Source organism: Ranitomeya variabilis, chromosome 4 (genome assembly GCF_051348905.1).
Source record: "Ranitomeya variabilis isolate aRanVar5 chromosome 4, aRanVar5.hap1, whole genome shotgun sequence".
Classification (NCBI taxonomy): Eukaryota; Metazoa; Chordata; class Amphibia; order Anura; family Dendrobatidae; genus Ranitomeya; species Ranitomeya variabilis.
In genome coordinates, this window is record NC_135235.1 from 446,194,236 (window position 1) to 446,203,842 (window position 9,607).

The 9,607-nt window shown below is 41.8% G+C and overlaps 1 long non-coding RNA gene across 1 annotated transcript; it reads right to left on the minus strand.

Moving 5' to 3' along the window:
- Positions 1–3,251: 3,251 nt before the first annotated feature.
- On the minus strand, positions 3,252–5,127 carry LOC143769003 (uncharacterized). The gene is made up of 4 exons (XR_013214158.1): positions 5,091–5,127; positions 3,842–3,904; positions 3,685–3,745; positions 3,252–3,340 (listed from the first exon to the last, which is right to left on the minus strand). It is a non-coding gene; the product is annotated as an uncharacterized LOC143769003 (long non-coding RNA).
- Positions 5,128–9,607: the final 4,480 nt, after the last annotated feature.

Sequence of the window (9,607 nt, forward strand, 5' to 3'; positions counted from 1 at the left end):
CATGATTTTTAATCACAGCTTTCATACGTCTTGGCATACTTTCCACCAGTCTTTCACACTGCTTCTGGCGCAAAAATGTAAGCAGTTCTTCTTTGTTTGATGGCATCCTCTTGATTACATTCCAGAGGTTTTCAATGGGGTTCAGGTCAAGAGATTGGGCTGCCTATGGCAGGGATTTGATGTGGTGGTCTCTTAATTTTTGCCAGAGCTGTATATGTGAGCATCATACAAGACGAATTACTTTGTACACTTGAGTATTATTGGTATGAAAAGGATGGCATAGTGTTCCAGCCGGACATAAGTCCATGAAAACGTCGAGATTGGCAAAGAAATGGTTCAATGACAATGAAGTAAAACTGCTGGATTGGTCCCCACAGTCCCCAGATATCAACCCAATCGAACACATGTGGTTAGAAGAAAAAACTGTATACATAACCAAGTTAGTCAACCAGCACCAACTTTGGGAACGTGCAGAAGAGACCTGTGATCAGATTTTGGTAGAAACTAGAGATGAGCAAATTTTTTAAAGTTTGGTTTGCCTATGTTAGCCAAAATTCCCGATATTCGCCGAACAGTTCCCCGAACTGTTCCCTTTCTCACCCGCCTATTTCTGCTGAGCTTCGTTAAGCCCTGGCAGTGTCGGAGACCGCTCTTCACCCTCAACCCACATCCTGGACCCAGGAGCCTGTGCAAGATGTCAAGGACCCATCGCCAGGAATCGGATCATCAATGCCTGCAGGACGACACCGGATTCATCACGTGCTGACCACCGCACCGTTAGAACCTAAGACTCTGCAGTCAGGAAGCCATCAGACTGATAAGTTTACCCTTGATGAACAGTTGTTATATTTTTGCCCTCATTACCTCCCTCAGCACACCTATTGTGCTCCCATCAACTGCCATACCTCTACCTCTACTTTCCACCTCCGTGAGTGGAGTATACCCCTGTATCAGAAAAGTTAACTTTAACCCTTGTTCTGCCTCTTATCCGTTACTGCATCCCGCAATCTGCTCACACAGGGACTGGCAAGTACTAAAGTACAGAAGTTTACTGGACAGTTCAAGTTCATCATATTGCAACATGTGGGGTACGGCACAACACTTCTTTCTTACTGACTCTGAGCCATTTTGGGGGGTTTGTGTGAAACTATGTCCAATTTATCCCCTTTTATCTCTGTTTTTGTGTTGTTCCAAAGGAAATAAGCGTGTATAACAAAACATGTGTAATTGTAATAATTTTCTGGGAGAAATGCTTCATTTTCTGGAACAATTTCATGGTTGCCAACACTTTCTGCCATGACTGTGTTAGATTACTTGTATATTTTCAATGTGTTTGTGACACTGAGGTTTTTTCTCTTTTTGGTGTGTCATGCTTTAAATAAAGCTGCCTTGTTTTCAATTCTTCCTAGTATTTTTGCTTTGACAAAACTTTATTGGTACAGTTATGTGATAATTACATTTGATTTTTACCTGCAGATCTTCCAAATCTAATGCAAGTAGGCCGGAGTCACCCTACCATATAACACGGCTGCAGCATGACAGCACGACGCTCGCAGCAGAGCTGGAGCTGAGGGTCATTAGCATATTGCATCCAATGCCATACACTAGTCTGTTCCCAGCCTAAGGCCATGGTCACACGATCAGTATTTGGTCGGTATTTTACCTCAGTATTTGTAAGCCAAAACAAGCAGTGGAACAATCAGAGGAAAAGTATAATAGAAACACGTCGCCACTTAATAACAATAATAATAATAATAATAATAATAATAATTTTATTTCTATACATTAGGTTACATTTTAGAGGGGACTTGTACATACAATAGACATTACAGCATAACAATAAACAAATAGATCAAAACAGATACCAAGAGGAATGAGGGCCCTGCTCGCAAGCTTACAATCTACTTCTGTATTTATCACCCATTCCTGGTATTGGCTTACAAATGCTAAGGTAAAATACTGACCAAATACTGAATGTGTGACAGCAGCCTAAGGGTACGTGTCCACCTTCAGGATGGCCGGCGGTTTGGATGGAGCGGCAAAACCTCTCTGCCCTAAGCCCCGCCCCCTTCTGTGACGCGATGATGCCGGATGTGTTCATTGCACACATCCGGCATCATCGCACCCCACACATAGGGCCCTGTGATATACCTTGCGGTGGCGCAGCGTCACCGCCGCAAGGTAAACGGACATGCTGCAATCTTAAAAGACGCCCCTCCTGTCCAGAATCGCAGGGCCGCCGGATGCGTGTTACCACGGATAGTGCAGACTGGATTTGATAAAATCCCCTCCACTATGCGGTAACATCTGGACGCTGCGTGTTTGACGCTGCGGCTCTGCGCAGCGTCAAACACGCAGCGTTTCCTGAACGTGGAAACATACCCTAAGGAGAAAATCATCACATAAAAATTCAGCATACTTGAAAGAGAAATCAACGTGATTTCAAATATGCACAGTTTACACTGTGTGGATAAAAAACACAGTGGGCATGAGATTTTCTATAAATCACATATAATAGAAACACATCACCACTTCTGTATTTTATTTTTCACCCACTCCCGATTGGTGGATGTAAGAGCCCAGTAAGTAAAATATGTATCAGATGGTATATACTTTTGACATGCCATGAGTGTCACAGAAAGTAATACCCCTTAAATTTTTAGTGTGGCCCCCAGATTGGTTCAATATGACAATGTGGCACTTGGACTAAAAAAAGTTGTACGCCCCTGCTCTACATTCACACATCAGTTTCTGTTTTTACATTCATCAGAAATGATGTATTATGACAGAATTCTGGTCAGTCCCATTAAAGTTGCGCCATTTAATTACAGTGGTAAGGTTATCTACGCACAATGGGTATTTGGTGAGTTTTAATGTTGCATATTTTCTGCACCATTTCTGCAATTATTATTTGAATTAGGCTACTTGCGTTTTTGTGTGCTTTTTATTGCTTTTTTGAAGCTGCGGTTTTTGTCTCATTTTGGTGTGTGATGCTTTGAATAAAGCTCCTTTGTATTTGATACTTCCTAGTATTTGGATTATTGGTATGCTTAGGTGAGGATTGCATGCATTTTTGTTTTTCCATCATGGAAACGTATTAAAAACACGTGAGTTTTTTACTTGCAGTTTTCCACTTCTAATTCAAGTCTATGGGGAAATTCTGCACAGAAAACTCAGCGTACCTGCTGACATGTTGCGAATTTGAAATCGAAAGAAACAACCGCACTCAGGATATGGATTTGCGTCATAAACGTGAAATTTTTAATAGGGAACACCACAGTAATTAAATCAAGTGTTGAGGTAACGTTTCGACCCTTTGTTGGGCCTTTATCAAACCTCACTGTAAAGACATAGAATATCAGTATATTAGAACTCATATACAGAGAGCAAACAGTACAGACAAAATGCAATAAAAAAAAACAGGGTGGTGTGAAAAACGCCAAAAAAGAGGGGTATCCAGAGTAGGGGGCATACAAAGGTATAGGGAGTACCCATATTAACAAACCGAAAGACAATATATACAATATATACAAGTAATGCCCAAATGCGATTATGCAATAAATGAAACGCTGCAGGCGGGCAAAGGAGGAGGAGGTAGACATCGCTGTCGAACAATACATGTAACATGGCAATCCAGGTATAGTGCATGCAATACATATATGCGAGGTGTAAAACATAACTGACCTTTTAAGCAGAAGACAATAGGAGAGGAGGAGAACAATGTTGAGCACGGACACAGCGGCTCCTGGGACAAGTAAAGAGAGGATTGTGAAGAAGCAATACATAAGAGCTAAAAAGGCTAAGTAACCCTAGAAAAGCCAAGAATATATAGCACACCTACCACTGGAGAAGAAAATGTGGGGATCCGGAATGGCACGGACAGGGAAGGCGATCCCTACAAGTACTAAGGACAGAAAGGCACCAAGTCAGGGTATAAAAAGGTATGGGAATGGCGGCACAAGGAGCGCTGAAGAGTATGCGAGTGGCGGTGCCCGGAAAGCCTGGCTTACAGTACCTGTGGGTCCAGAGGCAGGAGGATTGGCGGTGTGAGCCATCATTGGTGGACCGTGGGTTAAAATAGCCGTGGAACCGGAAGTGAGGTGGGGCGCAAGCGCATAGAGGAGGACGCCGGGAGTCAGTGTGGAATACGGCGCTGTAACGGCGCATGCGCGATGGAGGAGCGACGCCTGTGTGGTATGTATGTGGTGGCGCGTGCACGATGGAGAAGCGGCGCCAGCGCCATGTGTAGAATAACAGTGTGAATCGCAGAGTTACGGCGATTGCGCAAGGACGCACGGCGCCCGTAAGATCAATAGAGAAGTGGGGAGGAGGAGAAAGAGGATGAGATCGGCGGTGAAAAAATTGCAGCGATAGAGTGAAGTGGAAGTGTGTGAGCGGGCGAGAATGTGTTATGAGAGGGAAAGGAAAGATGGGAGGCAGTAATGGAGGAACTAAAGCTAGAGTAAGGGGCACTGATGTAGATGGAGAAGTAGTGGGATGCAAAATAAAAGGAAAAACGGGATGAAACTGAAGATATAAACTAAGCAAATAATGGAAAAGATGAATAAAGGGAAGAATGGAAAATAAAAAGAATAAAAAGACAAACTGAGTGAAAAAGTAAAAAATGAAGAATAAAGATAATAAATGAGAAGAAATAAAAATACGGAGAAATGACTGAGAAGAATGATGAAAAAAATGATGAAAAAAGTAAATGATGATGGGGCATGTAAAAAAAAAAGAAAGAAGGGAAATGAAAGAAATGGAAAAAAATGAAAAAAACTGGAATAAAACGCAAATAAGCAAGATGGGACAAGAGGTAAACAATCTGGGTACTAATAAATGGAATACACATGGAAGGGATGGATGGAAATAGAAAAAATAAAAATAAAAAATAAACAAATAAAAAATAATGGAGAAAATAATGAAAATAAATGTAAAAATAAAAATGAAATAAAAGGAAAAAAGAAAATAAAAATTTAAAAATAAAAGAATAAAAATATATAAAAAAATATATAAAAAAAGTAAAAATGGAAAATAAAAATAATAAAAAAAGGAAAAAATGAACAAATATGGTGAACCTGGGTACTTACCCCAGTTGGACGAAAAGACTTATGGTATTCAAGCTACCTGCAAGTAGGGGGATAGGTTAGTGAACTGGAAGTAAAGAAGGTCAGTATGCTCCACATACATATAGACAGATTAAATTAAATACGCATTTGAATATACGATGTAGACAATGTACAACACGTACTATAAAACAAGTACAGTGAAATAAGACTGGCAGGGGGACACGTGGCCCCATATTGCTAAATAATCAAACCAGATCAAGTTCCCTATTCAGACCTTTGGGCGTAAGTGTTTGTAAGGTGTAAATCCAGTAAGATTCACGCTGTCGTAGTAGTTTAATATGATCTCCACCCCTCCTAGGGCGCTCAACCTGCTCAAGGACCTGAAAACGTAGCTGGGACACTGAGTGATTGGCAGCTATAAAATGGTAGGGGAGGGGAAGCCAGATTTTCTTACACCTAATAGTGGATTTATGGCTGGTGATTCGATCACGGATGTGCTGTGTGGTTTCACCCAAGTAGAGTAACCCACATGGGCATTTGATGGCATAAACTACATTGTTGGACTCACACGTAAAGAATCCCTTGATATGGAATTGTTTACCGGAATGTGGGTGGGTGATGGTGTTGGACTTGATCACATTGGAGCAACAGGCGCAGCTAAGACAGGGGAATGTGCCGCGCCTTTCAGTGCCCAGAAAGGATTGACGGGGTATCCTGGAAGAGCTGCCCAGGTCGGCCTTAACTATTCGATCCCTGATGTTATTGGGCCTGCGTTTGCACATAAGTGGTGGTATCCTAAATGCCTCAATCTGTGGGTATGCGTGTTGTAATAGAGGCCAATGTTTACGGATGATCTTGTAAATCCTAGGCATGACTGGGTGGTGAGTGTGGATAAAGGGAACCCGTTCTGGTTTAGCTGACAAAGTGGAGCCTGGGGGTAGACTCAGGGCCAACATCTTTTCTCTGTACAGTAGACTAGTGGGGTAGTGTCTGGCTGCAAACTTGCCGGACATGTCATCCAGATGGATGGGTAACAGGTATGAGTTGGAGACTATACGGGCGAATTTGAAACACGAACCGCAGGTCGGTTTGCGCAGTTTAAAATGAAAGCACAGCGGGCATAAGATTTCGACAAATGCCATCCACTTTGCCAAAACTGTAAGACCCAGCAAAAATGAGCAGCGTTTTTCTTCATCGTGGGAACACCTCCTTAGAAATATTTTTATTTTTCATAGAAATTTTCTTAATAAGGCTATGTGCACACGTAGGAAGGGTCCTTTGCGGGTTCTCCCGCAGCGGATTTGACAAATCTGCAGGGCAAAACCGCTGCGGTTATCCCTGCAGATTTATCGTGGTTTGTCTTGCAGTTTCCGCTGCGGGTTAACTCCTGCACTTGTTTTACTATTGATGCTGCATATGCAGCATCAATAGTAAAAAGATCTAATGTTAAAAATAATTAAAAAATGATTATACTCACCCTCCGACGTCTCGATCTCCTCGGTGCTGTACGCGGGGGTCCGGTTCCAGAGATGCTATGCGAGAAGGACCTTCGTGATGTCACGGTCATGTGACCATGACGTCATCGCAGGTCCTGCTCGCATAGCAACTCTGCGACTGGACGGCAGCATGCAGAGAGGCGGGAGGACTTCAGGGGCCATCAGAAGGTGAGTATATCATTTTTTATTTTAATTCTTTTTTTTTACACAAATATGGTTCCCAGGGTACCCCGGGTACCATCCGCACATGATCCGCTTACTTCCCTCATGGTGGGCATAGCCCCATGCAGGAAGTAAGCGGATCAATGCATTCCTATGTGTGCAGAATCGCCGCGATTCCGCACAAAGAAGTGACATGCTGCGGATTGTAAACCGCTGCGTTCTTGCGCGTTTTTTTCCGCAGCATGTGCACAGCGTTTTCGGTTTCCCATAGGTTTACATTGAACTGTAAACTCATGGGAAACTGCTGCGGACCCGCAGCTGCAGAAACGCTGCAGATCCGCAGCAAAATCCGCAACGTGTGCACATACCCTAAAAGTCATGGTGATTTATCTTGTTTAATTTACTATTTCTTTTGCATACTCATTGATATGACAATGGGGGGGCCTAATATTGGCACATTTAATAAAAGTCTTCCAAAATGTCTAATATTGACTATTTTTCCCAATATTTTAATTCAATTATTCATCTGCCGAAACAGTGGTCTGTTGGCTGAAACCAGATGTGTACGGCCGATCATTTGCCACTTGCACGTGCCCAAACTTTTGTTTTTATTTTCTTTTTCATACTTCCTAATCAGTCAGTTCAGTCTGTCTTAGTGATCATTCTTATGAAATTTGGAGTAGGAAAGAACATTGGTAAGTGTGTGGCCATCACAAAAGTTTTTTGTTGATTTTTGCTTCTTAGCTGTACTTTTCGCAGCGCTGTGTTTTATGAGCAGCCCCAATAGCCGCTGTCAGACCTATTGTTGTAATCTTAATAGTAAAATACCCAGGGGAACTTGCATCTGCTTTCTGCTGATTAGATCTTTTTTTCTTAGGTATCTGTCTTGGAGTTAAGCCCAGCCCTATGCTAAAGGAGGTGGAAAAGATGTCTCACTCTTTATCAGTTGATAGGAACTGTACATATGGCTGCTTTAATGGCTGCAGAGATCTGCTGCTCTCAGCTAACGAGGATTAAACATCTCTGCTGCAGAAATATAACTCAGTGCTGGGACCTGTTCGTGAATGCGGAGAAATGGGAAAGACCTCAAAGCCATAAACCAGGCGTAAGCCATCTGTCTGCCAGTAGATGGCGCCGTTAGCAGTTTGGCTGCACATATTGCACAATTGTAAGAAAAAAAAATGTCTTCTTGGGTTAACCCTTTGCATACACTCTTTTTGTAGCAATGGCTGAATCCTCCCAACTCTAATATTAATATTACAGATATATGTCACCAAACTGAATATAATAAATATTAATCATTTTTAATTTTCTAAAGTAGTATCCAGATTAATTGTAATTTTTATTGAAAATGGCACTTTCCACCTTTTTCCAACCCCCTGTCGCCTAAGGTTTTTTTTTGCTTTAGATTTGGTTGGGGTCTTTGTTTTTTTTTTACATTGGGCTGAGGTATTGTCTTAATCAGCAATATCTGAACTACAAAAATGGGTAAATAGCTGTAGATACATATGTGCAACATGGATATGTAATCTACCAATGTGCATGAGCCCTTAGGTCATATATCATTAGTGGAAGGGGCGAAGCAGTTTTTGAGATGAGAACATCGCAGGAGTGGATATAAGATTGGTGCAACCTGTGCAGCTGCTCAGGGGCCGAAGAGGTAAAAGAGCCCACCTCTACCTCCAAAGCAGCACACAGCTTCTCTCCCAGACACATTATTAGTCTGCAAAGGGCCCATATGTTATTGCTGAACAGGGGCCCTTGTCTGTCTGTGTCCATCACTCATATAATAGCTCAGTGTAAGGCCTGATTCATAGATTTCTGATTTTTCTTGTATGTAAAAACACTGACTATTGTTCATTAGTATTTTGGATCTGATTTCATCAATGATTTTCACTTATGAAAAAATAAATAAATTACAAAGCTTCTCCAGTACACAGTATTACAATGCTAATCACGGACAGAACATACATGGTACACTGATGACATCCATGTGCTGTCCAGGATTTTGATAAAAAATGGACATGTCTCCGTGATTATCTGTGAACTACTCAGTCCACAAAAACATGAATATGTGAATAGCACCATAGACTGTTATTGGGCATGTGTTCTATCCATAAAAAACACAAACACAACAGGTACATGACTTACTGATGTCTGAATGAGGCCCAATAAGGTTGGGTTACAATGACTATAGTACTGAACATGGTGACCACAGCATGTAATACGCTGAGCAGCAGCCTTCATAAAAGTTACGCAGTGATTCTGTGCCAGTGGATTTTACTTCTAAAACTTGGCATGTGTTCTCAGCCTGCATTAAGCATTTCTTTGCATGTGTATGTGAATATGCTGGACCGAGCGATCGTGAATTTATAGTCACATAGTTCTGCCAGTTCTGCTCAAGAGTAAATTAAATCTAATATCTATGTCCATGAATTTGCACACTGCGGTTTCCAGGAAAGAGTTAAAAATAGACCACTGTAAGGGGAAAAATAAAAATGTAAAATTTAACCTCATTAAAAGATCTGCACATGTTGTAAAAGCATATAATATAGCTATATATGTTCAGACTGTCTGCTCAAGGCCTAAACTTCCCACAGAAATGGAAGAAGTAATGTACTAGAACAAGATATAGCCTGACAATGTATGCATTCAATGGAAATTAATCCATATATCCAGCAGTGGCAGACACTGAATGTAAAGGGCTCCTTTGCAAGAATTGTACACACATGATAGAGCAGAAATTAGACTAGCACACCCAGGGCTTCCACCAGGAATTTCAGGGCCCCATACTTGCAAAATTTCATGCCCCCTTGAGACTCTGTCTAGGCACCACCCCAGCTCTGCCTCCACCCCTCAAACCTTCCACAGTCCCACCGC